A 20,023-nucleotide genomic window follows, 5' to 3' on the forward strand; every position below is an offset into this window, starting at 1 on the left:
GAGACAAAGGAGTCCTATCTTGAATAAGCACCCGCTCACAATAAGGGTCAAAGAAATCAAGACGAGGCCTGGACCGAAAAGGACGAAAAGCGCTGCCCTTAGTAGGACGACTACTACCCGATCCAGGGTCCAACAGGAGGAGTCACAGCAGTATTCTCCCTACTCTCAGCAGGGGCGCGATCGAAAGGCATAACCATTTGCAAAGGAAGGGGGGAGAAGCAGGAGAAGTAAAGGAAGTGCGCGCAGAGCGCTCACCTGAGTGAGATGACTCAGAAGGAGAACCTGACTCAGTGGCCACAGAAGGCTCTCTCTTATTTTGACTATTAGTAGAGTCGGACATTCTAAAATCTACAAAGATAAAAAGCCCCCCAAAGAAGATGAAGAAGATGGGGTGCCAAAAAATCAAGGATCAGTCAAATCTTAAAGGAACAAGCGCAGAAAAAGCAACGCAAGAATTAGGAGAAAGGAATTGCGAGTACAAGTACAACAACAGAAGGGGAAGAATTGGACAAATTTAATCAAAATTGATCAAAAAGACGCAATCTTGCGAAGAAAAAGAGCAAAAAGAAGTAAAATTGGGTATATACACACAACAAAAGGCACAAATAAAGTACCTTTACGACAAAAATTTGCAGAAGCAACGAAGCACAACAACAATGGCGACACCAGGAAGCCAAGCAAAGAACAATGTTTCAAACTGCAATAAAAAAAAAGCAAGAAATCTCAGTGAAAATGAAGAGTAAAAGAAAATAAACAAACAAAAAAAAAAGTGGAACAAAAACAAGGACGAGAGAAAATGAGAGAGAAGAGAACTTACAATAGCAATGGAGGAACAACGCGCGTCTGTGAAGAAGATGAAAGGCGAAAAATTTGAAAAAAGAAAGAGGAAGATGAAAAAATGAAGAAGGTAAAAAGAAAAGAAAGAGGGACAGTGAATTAAATGGGGAAATAAATGGGCGGTTGAGTAGGCAATAAAGCCAAACCGCCATGTCACTTCAGTAAAAAAAAAACTGACCCTCAGATGACTGACACCTGTCCCACTCATGCAAAACAATGTTCCCGCCAAAAAAAAATAAAAAACTTCAGCGGGAGTAATCGAAATTCCTCCTACAAGCTCGTCATTTCTCAGACTTCAGCGGGAGTAATCGAAATTCCTCCCTGCAAGCTCGTCATTTCTCAGACTTCAGCGGGAGTAATTGAAATTCCTCCCTACAAGCTCGTCATTTCTCAAACTTCAGCGGGAGTAATCAAAATTCATCCCTGCAAGCTCGTCATTTCTTAGACTGTAGCGGGAGTAATCGAAATTCCTCCTTGCAGGCTCATCTTGTCTCAAATCCCAAAAGGAACAATTAAAGTCCCTTCAAGAAGATTAATTATTCCTCAAGCATCAACAGGAATAAATTAAATGTCCTTTGATACACGAAAGGCATCCATGTCACAGGCAGAAGAAAGCCACTATCAACAAGCAATAGCACAACGCGTCTCCACAAACTTACAGCGTGACCTCTCAAGTCTCAAAATCGCATAGTCAATCCAGAGACTTGAAGGGCTAGATGTGCACGAGGTAATTTAGCTAGACGACTCGTTGAGCAACCTCCAATAAGGCTATACACTCAGAATAGCTGGCATGAGTGACCTCATACCACCTCTTGAGGGGCTAGTTATAGGGGATAGCTCCTAATGAGCTATTTCTTCCAACTGGACTCATTAAGAAAGGTTGTGGAGACGGCATGAGTGACCTTATACCACCTCTTGAGGGGCTAGTTGTATAGGTTAGCTCTTGCTGAGCTATCTAGGCTCCTAGACTTGCCCACGGGGTGCGCACTCAATGCTGTAAGAACAATCAGAAGGGCTCAACAACCCAATAGAGTCAGCTCGGGGGCTTACCAAATAAGATACTCCTTAAAGGAGATCGTACACCTATAAATAGAGGATAAGGTACAACGGAAAAGAGGTTAGACACATAAGTTATTAAACTCTACATCTCTCTAAGTACACTTTCTCTCTCTAAGCACATTCTAACTTAAGCATCGGAGGGGGTTCCTCGAGCCACCCCCGAGGGAAGTTCACGCGTGTTACCTTACGCAGGTCATCAACCGGACCCAGCTTGAGCCAGCAGAACCCTTGGATCCACACCTGGAACAATTTGTTTGCATGCCTTAGAGATCGCAGGAAATACTTTTCATTATAAGAATCGAGTAGACGCCAATACGGGCGAATGTGACTCCATGACTCACTTCGTACCATCATCCCCGATCCTCCTTTCGTGGTTTCAAACCATATGGAGTTAGTAATCTCATGGATTATGAATCGAGTGTAACCTTCACGGGTCAATCGTTGTTGCCTATCGTTGTCCCTTATTCGTGGTTGCCTTTTATGATCCGTGAATGGTTTACAAGTTCCTTAAAAATTTGTTGGCGGCTCCCTTCTTTCCTTGTCCCTAATCGTTTATGTCAATTCCTACTTCCTAAGAGTGTCAAGAATATTCACAACATGCTAACGTAGGCGCGCTTCGAATGACGCCTACAATTTGGCGACTCCAATGGGGAGGATTCTTGGTTATTTATCGATTTGTGTGATCGATATTTAATTAGGATGAGTGGATGAGACTTGAAAGGTTCTTGAATCGTATTCCTATGATTAAATTGTCATATTTGCATTTACATTGACGTTTTTAATGTCGTATTTTAGGTTCGCCCGTAGGAAAAATTGGATAACCTGATCACGATCGAAGAAAATGAGGCAGTGCTTAAATTTTACAAGCATCGTGTAACGGCAAAGGCGTCGTGACACGGTAGGAAACACCGTGACGCGGTGTAATGTACTGTGTCGCGGTATTTTCCACCATGTCACGGCACTTTCCACCGTGTCACGGCAATTTCCACCGTAACACGGTGCCTGTAAAATTCCAGTGGTTTTGTTCTTTTTCTCGTTATTAGCTTCCTTCGATTTTTTTGAAAAAACGCGTGTGTTCTACATACGTCTTAGCCCCGGAGAATTTAAGCTCTATCAACCCAAAAACGCTCATGGCAAAAAGGGTTCATCTGAGTTATTAAATTCACCCAAACCATGGAATCAAGTTTGATTTAATCACGAACTTGCGGAGCCGCCCGTTGGCATACACTCTCAAGGGAGGCTGCCTTGCTAACGCATCCAAACTGTTAACCATGGTACCTTTTTGACACTAAATGAACTTGACCATAGTGGAACATAGAACTTGTCCTTAGGTTGCGAAATCTTCTTTGCATCATTGTGCCTACGTGCCCTATGTGTGATCGTTTTGATCTTAACCTTAACGAGTTTTCTTTGTCTATGGTGGTTTATTTTATGACTAACAAATGCCAATGGACCGTACTCACTTAGTAATTAGCGCAAAACTAAAATAAAAAATAAAAAAAACTAGAAAAAACACACAAAAATACCTGGAACTGATCACCGCGCCACGGCAGAAATGCCGAGTCACGGCAATCAGTGTCGTGCCATGGCAGCTTGTACTGCGACGCGGTACAGTTCATCGTGTCACGATAATGGCATCATGTCACAGTGCCCAGGGAATAAGTCCAGTCAACTTTTTTTTAGTTTTCCGGGCTAATTTGGTCCTTGCGTTAGTCATTTTGGTTACTGTTTATATGTCTAGTCATGCGATCATACCACGAGTCTTATAACATCACTTAATCACTCATGAGTCAAGTATAGTCCACACACTTTCTTTATTTTCTGACTCGAGTCGTGCATTATGTCGTTTATGATCATATACTAGGTTCATGCACCCCTTTTTTCATCATAATAAAAAATGAGTGGAGTTTTTTCTCACATGTTTTCAAATGTCTACTTTTTCCCCTTCCTTTCCTATCTTGAGCAATGAGTCAAACAATTAAATGAATTGTTTTATTTCACAGAACTTGGTCAAGGAGCAGGGGTAGATTAATATGGTTCGAGTCATTACCGCAACAATCCCTCAAATCTAAGAGGCATTCAAAGAAAACTTCGCCATCTCCACACCACTTATCACCTTCGAACTACTTTCAGTTCATTCCAATGGCAACTAAGGAAGATATTGAGAACATCAACAAATCCATCGAGGCACTCTCTGCCATGATGCAAACCCTCACTAAAAAGTCATCACCATGGAGCAAAATAATGTCACAATGGCCGCGATGGACAAAATTGAGGAACAAGTGAGAAAGATTTCTGAGGACTTCACCTATATGGAGCAACCAGCCACTTCTTTGGTTGTCAAGGAAAAACTCTCTGAGAAGTTTTCCACCACTGACATCCCTAAGTTTAAGCCTACTTTCAACCCAATGTTCCACTTGAAGGCCTTCTCTGCAACCATGGCTCTCAAGGGATTGGACATAACACTCTTCCCTACGGTGTTTCCTCTCTCCTAAGAGCATGCTTGTCAACAATGGTTTTATTCTCTCGATGCCAAGCGCATTGCAACTTGGCAAGATGTCACCGAAAGTTTCATGAATACCTACAAATATAGCATTCAAGCCATAACTTCTGAGTGTGAACTCTCCGTTCTCAAGTAGAAAGAGAATGAAGGTTTTACTGCTTATTTGAATAGGTGGAGGGAAACAGCTGTACTCTTAGTAGATCCCCCCAAAGAAAAAGAGATGGTTCGCCTCTTCATCCAGAACGTAACTTACAAGTACAAGAAACATCCCATTGAACACTTTCGAAGCGGTATATGATATCGGCATCAACATCAAGGACGAGCTAATAAAGACTGCTGGTAGTAACAATAACAACACTTGGAAAAACAAGAAGAACGACCTTCCTTCTTCTTCGTCTTCTAAGCACGAAAATATTGCCAATAATATAAGCCAAATTGATCTCAATGATGTGTTAGCGTTTGATGCTCCATTGCCCAAGAAAAGGAGAACTAACACTCCTTTAGGAATGAATTATGATGCGGCGTTTGATCGCCTCTACGGTCAAGGCTTGATCACACCTATTGGGCCATTTCCAGAACCAAAACCTGAAGAAAGGAGCGCCAAATGGAATCCCAATGCCCATTGCAAGTACCATCATGGAAGGGGTCACTCTACCGAACAATGCTGGAATTTGAAGGGCGCCATTCAAGACTTAGTAGATGCCAACAAACTTCCCGTCCTTCCAGGTGGTAAGAAGTGACAAGCAGCAATGAAGACAAGGCGCACGGCGAGCCCTTCGCGCGAGATTTCATGATTTATTCTTTTTTTAGTTTCCCTTTCCCCAATTTAAGTCTAGCACAGATTTCCCTTTCTGTAATTTGATAATTTTGTTAGCTTATTCACTATTTTCATCAATAAATTGAGTATTCTTTACATCTCGATCATTTTCACAAAAAAAAAAAAAAAAAAAAAAAAAAAAAAAAAAAAATCAATTTCCGAACCGAACACAAGGTACACCAATGATTTAAGGCACATTTGCAACCCATTTTTTCCACTAACCATTCAAACATACACTTCATTTCTTCACAAACCATTTTGAGCCTCGTCTAACGTTTGGCCTTCATTTCTTCAATCCACATTCACCTAAACTTGGGATGGGAAGGTGTGTATTCTGTATAACATTCAAAAAGCAAGTTAAAAAAAAGCAACAAAGTAACAATAAAACAATGTCTAAAGGCAAGTGTTCCAATGTCTTTGATAAGAATACGTCTCGAATTGCGTCTCTCATCGAGTGCTTGGTATCGTGCCTGAGAAACATGAATGCTAAGTGAGTGATGGACCGCATGATCCGAGATTGCCCACATTGATCGAAAAGAATAAAAATTTCAAAGCAAAAAAAAAAAAAAAAAAAAAAAAAAAAAAAAAAAAAGTGAAAAAATAAAACTTGCAAAGTTCAAATTTAAAATACACAATTACACATGTTAGGGATTCTCTCGGGTCTTGAACCTTTATTCTTTTCTTCTTTAAACCATCAGCTTAACCACATTACAACCCTTGAAAGACCTCTTTGAGGTGTACATAAACTTGTGCAAAGTTCGGTTAGAGCAACGTTCGGCCGGATTCCTAACAAATACGTAGGCAACCTCACAATAAAGTGCGGCTACATTCATACTCACATTCATGTCCACATTCATATCCACACATGATCGAGTCATTTCTAATGCTTATCCCTACCCATATAGAGCTAGACTTGGGGACTTGAACCCACGTCACTTAGCTTACCTAGCCTAAAGAGTCGCCATCTTGACTCTTCTCACATCTCTTTCCATCACCATAGCCTTTCCAGCCTCACCTTAGTATCACTTTCACAGACTTCTTTCACACATACATAGTCATATCATCCTTCCCTTAGGAACCCTTTATCATGAAATCTTGTTCCCTACCGCTTATGCTTCATCATCTTTCAAGACAACATTCATCAGAATAAACATTGTATACTTGCTTAGCTACCTGACCTGAGCAATGTTCATTTCACGCATCGCATAATGTGCTTAGAAACATTTATATGTCAATGATTTGTAATCATACAAAGCATGTCGTGCTTTTCTTCTTGACCTAAGCAACGTTCATTATGCAATACTCAACAATCACTTCATCTATATACGTGCTTAGCTTCGAGACCTAAGTGACGTTCAAGATCGTTTCTTTACACCATATATGATGCTTTGCTCCATGACCTAAGTTCATTCATCTATTGTGTCACATGATGTAATTTTCCTTAGCCTCCTAGCCTAAGAACATTCATCATGCATACAGTATCATCAAGATAAGCAATTCAATGCGACAAATAGAATATTCATGTGATTTACCTTGGTTTTATCTATTTGCTCGACAAGGAAGTTTAAAACTTCTTCCCCTTTTTCATGTCTTTTCTTTGGGGAAGTTCAAAAACTTTTGCAAAAATTTCTCAACAAGGGAAGTTCGAAAACAAAACTTTTTTTTCACATCTTTCTTTTTCGGGAGAAAGTCAATACCCTCCACTCATGACAAAAATGACGGAAATTTTTTGCTTTTGCATTTTCATTTGCTTGTGTCTGCACACATACTCAAATCATACACATACACACACAATCACAAGTCATACACATGTCATGTCAAGTCAAGCTTGGTAAAGTCAGTTATTCAAGTCAATCATAGTCTATAAGAGTCCCTCGACAAATTTTATTTTGCAGGTCTCATCTACATCCCACGTTCTGGGACAAGCAAACAATCTACAGCCCACGTTCGGGGACAAGAAAACCATCTACAGGCCATGTTCGGGGACAAACAAACTATCTACAGCCCACGTTCGGGGACAAATGAACCATATACAACCCACGTTCGGGGACAAGCGAACCATATATAGCCCACGTTCGAGAACAATCGAACCATATATATCCCACGTTCGGGAACAATCGAACCATCATCACTTTACAAATATTTAGTGATCATCTCCCAGGAAAAGACGATTCACGGTGCAAGGTTCTCGATACACAAAGACTTGCAATCTCATCATCGGACAAGCTTTTCCTCAAGCATGGAAAATTGTCGGTCGTTGCCACCTCTCAAGGCGAAGAAGTCAGTGATTATATCACACCATCTTTATCCAATGGATTTCTTCATGCTTAGAAAGCTACCGAACTCATTTTCCACAGATACACTAGTGTCAGATACTATCGAACATATTTATCACCGATACACTGGTGTCAGACAAGCACTCTATCTCTTTACTCTTTTATCTGTGGAACTAACATTTTTTTGTAGATATCGGTATACAGAGTGATTTAGGAACGCAGAACGACTTAAATCATTCTCCGTCCCAATCAAATATTTTGACTATCGTTTTCAAAACTGACGTTTCTACAAACTCAGTCAAAGTATGGGCTTCTCTAGACACCTAAAAATGTCTCCCCGAAACCAAACCCGATGATCAACAACCTTTCACCGCCATTATTGGTTGGGTTGAGTATCTAATATTTGGAGTTCTTAATCCATATTTCTATTCAACATATTTCATAAACCAACCTAATTCTTAGCCTATTTCCCCACACCATAACTTATTTTCCTCTTTTCGTGTCCACATCACAAAACCGAACAAATACGATTTTGTGGATATAAAATTTTGATCCAATTATTAATTGGTTGGATAGGCCTTTCAAAAACCTTTCCAACGATATATCATAAGCTCAATTCCGATTTAAAACGAAGAAGATATGAGCTAAACACTAAACTCGGCCCAAAACCGATACCCTTTCACTAAAACGGCCATATCTTATAATCTAAAAATTATTTTGACCTGATTCTAATTGGTTTGGATATTAGATTTGATAATCTTTCCAACTATATATTATATGCCTTATTCCGAGTTACGGATCAAAAGTTATCATAGTTTTAAAAACGCGTAAAAAATTGGAATTACCTCGCAGCAGCTAAAATGTCGCGTCTCTGACGTGGCACGGTGCCGGGTGCCGTGACACGGTAATTTTCACCGTTTCACGGTGCTTTCCTATGCCTTTTCTGCATTTTTTCTCACGCGCTTATGAACCTGGACGCATTTCTGGAAAACTGTACATCGCGACACGGTGGACAGTACCGTGTCGCGGTGTCCTTTGCCGTGTCACGGTACACATACCGTGACACAGGATATTTCTGCGTATTCTCCGTGTACAAACCTTCACGCGCTTTATCAATTTGGACGTATTTAGGGCAAAACTTTATGCCGTGCCACGGTAGATAATGACGTGACACGGTGCCCGTTGCCATGTTGCAGCAGACATGTCGTGTCACGGTGTCAGTTGCCGTGTCGCGGCAGACATGCTGTTTCACAGGGCTCAAATTAGGGTTTATTTGCAGCTCTAGGATTCCCCGCATCCCCCATTCATTTCTTCTATAAATACCCTCCTTTTTGCAGTTCAGGGCACCAAATCATTCTTTCTTCTTCTATTCTACACCAAAAATCATTCTCTTCTCTCTCTCTCATATTATAAGCCTTAAACCTTTATTCCTAATTACATCATTCCTTCCTTAAGTACTCCAAGGAGTCCAATCAACACCTGAGGTTCTGTCCTTAAACCAAGGCGTAAAAGGTAGAATTAACTGAGGGTTTGGACCAAATCAACTCTACTTTTATTTAATTTAATTGTTTCAATTTGATTTATATTTTTATTGAAGTTACTAACAATTTATTCATGATGTAGCAATTCAAGGAAACGCGGAAAGTGAGTAATTAATCACTTAATTACTCTTATTTTTATTCTTTATTGCTAGTATCATGATAGGTTTATTTATATTTGATTTGACTAACGATATTATTGTTACATTGCTTCCAATATTATTGTTTATTCTATTGTTATTATGATCACCATATTGCATAAAGGGAATATGTAATTGAAAATCACGCCTAATAAGATAATTTAGACAATCGGTTTAGGTTCCTTTTTAATCTTGGTGTTAATTGAAGTGATCATAAATATTTTAGAATTATATGTTGCATTAATATTCAACCAACTTAGCATAATAATAGTTTGGAATGAATTGAATCTTTGTTTGCATGCCTTTGAGATTGCGGGAAATACTTTTCACTATAAGAATCGAGTAGACGCCAATACGGGCGAATGTGACTCCATGACTCACTTCATACCATCATCCCCGATCCTCCTTTCGTGGTTCTGAACCATATGGAGTTAGTAATCTCATGGATTATGAATCGAGTGTAACCTTCACGGGTCAATCGTTGTTGTCTATCGTTGTCCCTTATTCGTGGTTGCCTTTTATGATCCGTGAACGATTTACAAGTTCCTTAAAAACTTGTTGGCGGCTCCCTACTTTTCTTGTCCCTAATCGTATATGTCAATTCCCACTTCCCAAGAGTGCCAAGCATATTCACAACATGCTAACGTAGGCGGGCTTCGAATGACGCCTACACCTGGTTTATTGTGATAATGTATCCGCCGTGTATTTATTTAGCAATCTCGTTCAACACCAACGCACCAAACACATCGAAATGGATATTCATTTTGTCAGAGAGAAGGTGGCTATGGGACATATTCGGGTACTTCATGTTCCTTCTTCGTATCAGTATGCAGATATTTTCACTAAAGGTTTACCTCGGCAACTATTCCTTGACTTCAGGTCTAGTCCCAGCGTTCGGCCTCCTACCGCTTCGACTGTGGGGATGTGATAGAGAATATGAAACAACAACCTTTCATATTCTGTAATTATGTTTTGGGTAATTATGTAGAGTACTCTCATAGCTTTAGGATTGTACTTATCCTATATATGTTCAAGTACTGAGAAGACTCCTCTCAAGGAGATTTACATAATTCTACACAATCTAAGAAACAAAAAGATTTCTATGTCCTACTTCCATTTTTTTATTTTTAACTAGTTTTTAAACCCGGACAATGTTGCTGGTTATTACATGTATTACAATAATTGTGAATGATATTCTTAACTCAAATCTTGTATTATAATAATTGTGCATGACATTCATGATTCAAACCTACTTTTATTGTTTTTTTTGTGTATTATGTTGCTATATAATTACTGTTTTTGCTATCATAAACACATATTACGACTTAATTCAATGGTGAAGTTCCTATCAATTAATTGAGATCAAAAGTTTGAATCTTATACAAATCATGTTTCTAAGTTTTATAATGTGTAATAACATGGAATAATATAATAGCCAAAAAGAAAGCGAGGAGAGTGTTATGCATGGATTAATTAAGGAAGGTGCCATGTGGCATCAAAACTTATTTAGGAACGCCTTTTATTATATAGTATAGATAGTATAGACTAGTCTGTGGCCTTGGGCGATACACCGGATTTTGCTTTGAATATCAATACATATTATTTGAGCTATAAAATCATAAACTATTTAATTACAAAAAATAAGTGGACAATAATAACTAATGAAACTAAATAAACACTCTCAAATTGATGTCTTGTACAAGTTAAAGTATTTAGTGTATTATAATTAAATTAAAACATAAGTAAAAGATAGCAAATTTGGTAAGAACATTAATTCAGTTGTTATTGGTCTTGTGTTCAAAGCTTGTGATAAATATTTTTATTGCAATTGAAATATGTTTATAGTACAATGGATGATGTGGCATAATTCTATTACGTGTGAAGGGTGCCACGTGGCACATATCTTGTATTATGAACTCTTTTTAATATATAAATAGTGTGCGACCCGAACGATGCCCCGAGTTGTTAATTTGAACAATTATAATTGAATAGATAGATTCATTCTTTGTTATTCCATTTATTCATTATTTTTTTATTTATATAATAGTTTTTCATCAAACCTTTACATTAGTTATGGAACAACTATTGACTAATTATATGCAAACATGTGTTTCTTATATAATTTATAATTAATATAATGAAAATAAAGACATAATTATTATCAAAATAATTAAGTAACTAAGATTAGTTTATAATAATAGTTAATTATTCTTGTTTGCATTACCTCATCGATGAGATGTAGCAAATAATAGAATCAATTTTTTTAAGAATTGCAATCATAAATTGTTCGTATTTCTCATCCATATATATATTTTATAAATTGAGTATAAAAGCATTTAAATCAATAGAAGAGATGGTAAGACTTCTAATGCATATTTTTGAGGTTGTGAGTTCAAACCTCATGATAGACATTTTCATTAGAATATGCTCATCTTTGAAAGATGACATGACGAGGGTGCCATGTGGCATATAAACGTTTTTAGTAACGCATTTTAATATATAATAAAAAAATAATAATGTGTGGCCTAGGGAGGTGTTCCAATCAGAGTGTTGTGAGATATAGCTATATATCTCGAAAGTGATCCCTGTCCTTTTTTTCTGTACTTTTATATAGTACTACTTAGACTTTGCAAATGGGTCGTTTGGGTCGGGTCAATTTCGGGTCAATCAATATTCGTGTCGAGTTTGGGTCAATTCGGGTTTCGAGTCATTTTTGGGTCAATGGTAATTCGTGTAGGGTATCGAGTCAACACTTCGGGTTGAGTTTGAGTCGGGTTGAGTTTGAGTCGGGTTGAGTTCGCTTCGGGTCGGGTCAATTCGGATCGTGTCAGTCTTCGGGTCCAATTATCTGCTCAAGTTAGGGTCAGGTCAAATTCGAGTCAGGTTGAGTTCGGGTCAAGTCAATCTTCATTTATGTCGATGTAGAAATTTGACCGATAATATATTATAATTATCAATAAGTATTAAGTATAACATTTGAATATTAATAATATATTCATTAGACAATTTCAATAGTACTATATACACAAGACTGTATTGTTTCATATGTATGATCACTATCATTGATTAATTGGTCAATAATTCAAATTAGATAAAGTGAATAGTGCAAAAAAAATTCAATGTAATACTTAAAAGAAGAAGCTAAGAGTAACAGTAAGAATAACAATAACAATAACAATTGTTCCTAATCAAATGGAACTATTTATGAATTACGAATACTAAATTACACGCACATTTTATCGAGTACTATAAACATAATACTATATTGCTTAATTTAGGCTATTTTCGATTAGTATTTATTCGAATAAAGTAACTAAACCCTAAATCAGTTAGGTCATTTTGAGTATTTGTTAATTTTTGGTCGGGTTATTTCAGGTCGCTTCGGATTTCGGGTCCGTTTGGGTCAATCAATTCGGGTCAAAATCGGGTTTGGTCACTTCAGGTTTTAGGCCACTTTGGGTCAGGTCACTTCGGGTATCGGATCAATTTCGGGTCGGGTCAATTCGGGTATCGGGTCAAGTTCGGGTCAACTCAACTTCGGGTCGGGTATGGATCTGGTCGGGTCAGCTTTGTGTTCGGGTCAATTTTGGGTTTACGTTTTTGGGTCAATTTCGGGTCACGGGCCGGGTCATTTGGGTCGGGTCATTCGGGTCGGGTCAGGATTGCCATGTTTAGTACTACTGGGACTCTATATAGTACTATTGGAATCTAATAATATTGCTAACATGTTATGTTATACTACTGATGATATTATTAGTACTACTAAAGAAAATATTTAACAATAATGCTTTATAATTAAGAGTAATAATCACTTGTTTTCCGATTAATGACTTTAATGATATTAGTAATCACAACTCTACTACTTATATATTAAAACAAATTATCCTTTTTGTTTAATTGCCCACCATGTTTCGCAATAATAATTATTTAACCAGAGAGTTTTGACCAATACCTGAACTTAGTCGACACTAGTTACTCCGGCGTTCTGAGCTTTTGGCTTTACGAAGGTAGCTAACCCCAACCCTGTCTTCCTTAATCAAGCACATCACAAATCTAATTCATTTCCTACCTTAGACTGTAATCTCTAATTAAACAATTTTTATTGTGTTAATGATAAAACTTTTTAAACAGAAAGATAACTCATTTGATATATAATGTTCAAGGGAATAACATTCCCTCCTTGAACTAAACTTTTATTTAATTTGGAAAGATTACAACATATATTACAACACACTGAAAGCTTAAACAAACATAAGCTGAACTAGAGTTTTCTCTACTTTAAGAGAGATGGAGAACCAATATTTCCTTAAGGTGAGTATTTTTCTCTAGAGGACTCTCTAATTCTTTCAGAGAAATGCTCTAGCTAACTCTTCCAACTCTGTCTTCACTTCTTGGCCTAAGTCCCTTTATATATGGAAGCTAAAGTTACATAGGATTCTTATCTTGACTCACCAAGAAATTCTTCACCGTTTCTTTTTACAAAGATTTTTTAAAATGGAAAAATTAGCAAACCGTGGCTATAGTGAAAGTTCCTTGAATTATTGCTGGTGTAGGCTTAAGCATTCATTATTTCATCCATAATCATATCTTTTTGGCCACCCTCACTATCTTTAATGTCTTCATATGGACATACATAGGATTCTCTTCTTCTTTGCCAAGGTCTATGACACATTTAGTTGCATATGATTCATCCCATATTATGAAAGCTTCAAACAGATACTCATGGCCTTCAAATGACAGAAACTTCCCACTTTCAACATCTTCTAATTAAGTATTTGTAGATTGACTCAATATTGTTTATGATATCTACTAAATATTCTCTCATCTCGTATGGTGCCACAATTGTGTATTACCAACATGAAATATAACAGGAAGATTTTCGATTCTTTTTATAAAATCGTTAAGATATTGTTAAATGTAGAAAAATGCTAGTGCTATTTCTTTAGTAGGATTTTTAACAGTCTTCCGATGAACTAGTATAGGACCTTGAGTACTAAATGCCACCTTTTCAAACATTATCAAATAATGAGGCGGACTGATTTTTCCTTCTATAACTTCAATATTCGCACATTGCACCCTTGCTTCTAGTTGAAGATTTTCTCTTTTATCATCAAAAAACTTTCGGACTTTATTGAATGCATATTGCTAGAACTTCGTAAGCTTTGAAAAGAATGAGTCATTAGGGGTAGGGAAATCATGAAAGGTATATACCTTTCCATAATCTCAAGCTTGGTAATGTATCCAAATGAACAGAGCATCCCGAGTAATAGGATATGGATTGATGATATGCGTAATGATGCTACCTTAGAGTTATTAGGAAACTCTACCCGTTCTCCCCTTAGGTCTCGAACATCAAAGAATCGATTGGAGCTTGTTACTACTAGCTCGTACCATGTTCTGAAATCCTTATCTCTTATTTTATTGAGTATTATATTTTTTATACCTGGGATGAGTTGAAATAACATGATTGTTACTTCAAACATCAGTAACCTTTGGAATGCTAGATGGCAACCCTTGATTAAACCATCTCGTGAACGTGTTTTGCTCAAATAATCAAGCCTTGCATTAAGGCCCAACTGGAGGGTGAAATTCACTCCATTGCTTTTTCCGTTTCATCAATGAGAGTTTTCCTCTCTACATCCATCTTTTGAAGTTGGTATGCATGAGGTTTTTCTATTGTCTTGAGCTTTTTGGACGACATTAGCTAATTCCCTGGTCAAGCTATCTGCCAAAGAATTCTTTGATCCTTGAATTGTTCAACAGTAAAAGAAAATTGATTAAGCCATAATTGCCAATGTAGGAGTCTCCCTTGAGCTTGCATATTAAACAAATTCTTTTTAACAAAACCAAGTATGCCTTTGCAATCTGTTCTTATAAAGAACTGTTTAGGAACTAAGAAGATTAAGAACTTCTCGATCCCTCTAATGACTGCAAGAATTTCCTTTAGCATTGTGGGATAATTTAACTCAGCTTTATTAAAACTTCCACCACTATACTGCAGAGTCTTTCTCCTTCTTTGATTTTTAACACATCACTCCAGTGCTCGTTTCTAGCATCTATTTCAAGGATTAAATCATATTCACTAGTAGGGAGTGTTAGTACAGGAAGATCTTTACACATAGCTTTTATATCTTGAACCAATTTGGAATTAATCACATTTCTTCCAGTTCCAAGTTATTTCTTTCTTGAGTTTTTGTTGTAAAGGTTTCCTTAATAGAGAAAGATTCATTATGAAATCAGAACCATAGGTTAAATATCCTAGAAACCTTTCTAATTGTTTTCTATCTTCTATTTCATCTGGGAATTTTTCAATCTTTTCCAAGATATGTTTTTGCAAGATTATTTGTCCTGCTTTAATTTCTAATCCTAGAAACTCGATCTCTTGTTTAGCATAATCACATTTATCTTTTCCAAGGATTATACTATACTCATCACATTTTTTAGTTACAACTTTGAGATCATTTTTATGTTGCTCTAAATCTTTTGAGAAGATTAAACTATCATCTATGTAAACCAAACAACAATGATTAAATTCCCTAAAAATATTATCCATTCTTCTCTGAAATATCTGTGGAGAATTTTTAATCCGAAAGGAAATATTAACCATTCATAATGCCCTTGAAGGGCACTAAAGGTAGTTAATTGAATGCTTTCTTCTTACATTTTAATTTGCCAGTACCACTCTTACAATCCATTTTAGAAAACCATGTGCCACCTTGTATTCTATTAAATAACACAGTTTTATTAAGAATGTAATAGCCATCAAACACAGTATTATCATTCAATTGTTTATAATTAACTACCATTCTGGCTATACCTCTTTTTTCTTCTGTATGATTTCTTACCATGAATGCTTGACTATTATGTGGACTCTTACTATTCCTAAATAACTTCTTATTCTGCAATTTATTTGCTCATCAAATTCTAATATATCTTGGTAGGTATAAACCATTTATTGTCTTCCTCTAACAATCTTATTCGGATTTGTTAGAGTTATCTTAGCAAATGCTTTATCTTTTTCTCAATACTCTAATGGATTGTTGAATATAATTTTTCACATAATTTTTTCTTGTTGCTTAATTATATGATCTATTAATGATGAGTCACACTTAGAAATTATAATTAAGTGCAACCACTTATTGTGTAGGTGTAACCCTATCACCATGTTGGCTGCGCATAAATTCCATAGTTTGATGAGTATAAGACTTTGTTATTTTTTGTATAGGAACAAACTGACCATTAATAGTAAAGATAACTTGATCAATGGTTTGAGTGCATGGAGAGTATAACTTTTGAAAGTTATTTCCTATTATCATATCATGACTAGGTTGATCAGTTGCCCACAAAATAGGAATAACACATTGAACTCCTCCAATTTTTATTGGTAATTCTTCAATTATTTCTGTATGCATCATGTCACTACTATTAGAAATTCTTACTTGCATAGGATTTTTAGCCTTTTTCCACAAGAATGCTGGAAATAATGATCTTTTTCCAAATCATGTAGAACAACCGCTATCAATACATGCACATAATTTATTTTTATTATAATCCTCAATGCATATGTCACTTGGAATATATATGCTATTAGGATTAGTACTAGATATTTCATTACAAGCTTCCATTTGCATATTAACTTCATCTTCATATATTGGTTCACTCACAGTTATTGTCTTATATCTAATTACCCTTCTTTTATCAATAATAGGATTATTTGGATCTTCATTAATCTCTAAATTCGAATATGAACCAATGTCAATGCTATGTCTTGCTGGTTATTTTAAGGCTTTTTTGCTTTCATATTTTTCATTTAGCTTCTTTATCAAAGCTAATATTTCTTCTTCCTCTTCCTCTAGCTCTTCATCGACTTGTTTTTTCATCTTAATTATAGTTGAATTTTGTCTACTTAGACTTGGTGATCTAAGACTCATACTTCTTTGCATTTTAGGTTTTGTAGCTATTCCAATATGAAGTAATCCTAATTCATCAATTAACAACTTACTTGATTTATTATTAACTGAAGGTTCATGAAGAATTCTTCCCAAGTTTTTTCAATTTCAATTTCATTAGGATTTACTTTTATAGGAAAAAAATCTTCTTTTTAGGGCCTCCACCTTGCTCATATATTTGAGCATCGATTATTTGTTTCTTGAAAGATGAATCTATAGTATTAACCAACTTATATACTACCTTCCATCTTATTTGTATAGGTTGAGTTCCTTTATGCATTTTTACTCCATTAGTTAATAGCTTGATAGCTAAATATTTTGAAGCAAATGAATCTTCTAAGCTCACAAAATATCTAGGTTCACATATATAGCTTACTGTTCCTTGACTTAAGTTACATGCACTACCACAAAAAGGAGAAAAAGTAACGCATTATACATAACTGTCAAGTTGGATAAGCGTTCTCTACAATAAAATAAAACACCTTTGGATAATGACAGTCTTGTATGTTGAATCAAAAGAAACGCCTCTCTTAGGGAGTCGATATATTTGATTTTACCATAATATTTATTAAAAATAACATAATCTAGCTTTAATATATGGAACGCCTTTGTATGATAATAGTTTTATATGTTTAATCAAATAAAACGCCTATGTTAGGTAACAGTTTTATGTGATATCAATTAACCTAAAAAAATAAATGAGGAATTTAGCCATTGACATGATCAAAACCCTACCCACCTCCTTCTTTTCCTCTATAAATGTCTCATCATCATCCTCACTTTTAAAAATCAAAACCAATCTACTCCATTACACCATATGAATATTGGATCCTCCTCCTTCATCACTTTTCCCTTTTATGTTTTTCGTCCCATCTTCGAGGTCCCTCCTTTTTTCTCTTTATTATTTTTGGCTACCTTCTAGATAATCCACCGCAAGCACTACCCTTTCCCACCCCTATAACAATCTCTATCTTTGATTTATTGTTGATGCTCCTAATTTGACCACCACCTCTTGGTCGGCAACCCACTTTCTCCATCTTCAATTCACTATTGCTAATAACGAAAACAATATGGGGAAAAGCGTCGTCGTTCTGGGCTACAGAAAATCCGCCCTTTACATTGAAATCTCTTGCCGACATTGTTGTACATCGTGACTTATTATACAAGTAATTCTCCCAAATTTCGTTTATTTGTATTCGAGTTTTTCGAAGATTAGGGTTTGTTTTCTCCTTTTTGATCTAATTGAGTGTGTTTTGTCTACAATTTATAGGAATCTAATTCAATAACAACAGTAAATTGACGCCATCGTTGCCACCCCATTATATCTCCCCTGCTCAACACCACTAGCAGCAATTGGGTATTTTTCTAATTTTTTTTTTTACTTCGCTATTTCAATCGATTTTTGAAATTTTGGGATCTAATCGATTTTTACTTATTTCAAACTTAATTAATTCTAATGTGTAGTTGAATATTATTAATTAAATTGCGTTCTTGTTATTACGGATTTTTCATAATTGATGCAGTGTTGATTGCAACCAAAGGAGTTCTTCAATTTGACAGACTTGGAAGTGTTTTAGATTGTGTTATCATTAGATTTTATTAATACAAATAGAAGTTATGTAGGGTTAATTTATTTTTTTAATTTTAGGGAATAGAAGTTATGTATTTAGTGGATCAATTAGAGTTAGTTTGACGTTTTTATTTGTGAATTGTATATACTTTGTTAATTATGTTAGTTTGAATTGTTAATTATCAGTTTATAAATTCTAAATTGGATTAATTTGAATTATCTAAGGCTCATACTTTAACATTTAGAGATTTATTGTGGTTGTATTTAAAAATATTTATTTTTAAAAAAAAAAACAAACAAGGGAAAGAGAACTGTTATCTAAGAGACTAAGATAGGCGTTCTCTATTCATATGAGTATAGAACACCTATCTTAAGACAACAGTTTCTTTTTCCTTGTTTTTAATTGTTTTAATACACAAAAAAGGAAGCGGTTATCTAAGACAGGTGTTCTGTATTAGATTGAATATAGAATGCCTCTAACAGGCGTCTTATATACTTTATAAGGCACCCTAGTTGAAGAACGCCTCTAAGGCGACCTATATTGTCTATTTAAGGCGTTCTGTATAGCCTATTTTGTGGTAGTGATGTGATACCACTAATTATTTGATTATAAAACACTTGACACTACTAGAAATAGGCCGATTTCCGACAGACACGTAATTCCGTCGGAAAAATCGAAAATTCCGACAAATTTTTATTCCGTCGAAAATTTCCGACGGATTTTAATAAGGAAATTTTCGTTGGAATATATGGGCTTTTCGACGGAATATTCCGTCGGAAATTAATAAACCGTCGGAAATTTCCGGCGGAATATAAATCCGTCGATATATATGGGCTTTCCGACGGAATTTTCCATCGGAATATAATTAATATAAAAAAAAAAAAAAACCTTACTTCTTTAAACCCTAAACAGCACACTCTTATCTTCCTCCTCTTCTCTTTCTCTCTCCTCTGCCCCCTCCTTCTCTTATCCTCCGCCTTTTCTCTTTCTCTCTCCTCCGCCCTCTCCTTCTTTTCTCTTCCTCTTTCCTCCTCCTTCTCTTCCTATCCCACCCCTTCAATTTCTCATTCTCTTCGCCTCTTCTCTTCCTCTTTCCTCCGCCCCCTCCTTCTTTCTTCTCTTTCCTCATTTCTCTTCTCTTTCTCGGTGGTTTTCGTGGGTGGTGTGAAGGCAAATGGTGTGACTTGTTGTTTTCTCAATGTTATTGACATTAATGGTTTTTTTAGTCAAATACGACCATGAAAAGTGTAGATCTGAACTTTTCATGGTCGAATTTGGCCTATTTAAAAAAATTCAAGAATTCAAAGCCATTTTTGGTTATTAAGGTATGTTT

General features: G+C 36.1%; 1 long non-coding RNA gene across 1 annotated transcript; it reads left to right on the forward strand.

The window, feature by feature from the left end:
* The first annotated feature begins 17,882 nt into the window (after nt 1-17,882).
* LOC145568630 (uncharacterized) lies at nt 17,883-18,835 on the forward strand. The gene is made up of 3 exons (XR_014095863.1): nt 17,883-18,285; nt 18,390-18,476; nt 18,643-18,835. It is a non-coding gene; the product is annotated as an uncharacterized LOC145568630 (long non-coding RNA).
* Nucleotides 18,836-20,023: the final 1,188 nt, after the last annotated feature.

Source organism: Chenopodium album, chromosome 11, assembly GCF_948465745.1.
Source record: "Chenopodium album chromosome 11, dcCheAlbu1.1, whole genome shotgun sequence".
Taxonomy (NCBI): domain Eukaryota; kingdom Viridiplantae; phylum Streptophyta; class Magnoliopsida; order Caryophyllales; family Amaranthaceae; genus Chenopodium; species Chenopodium album.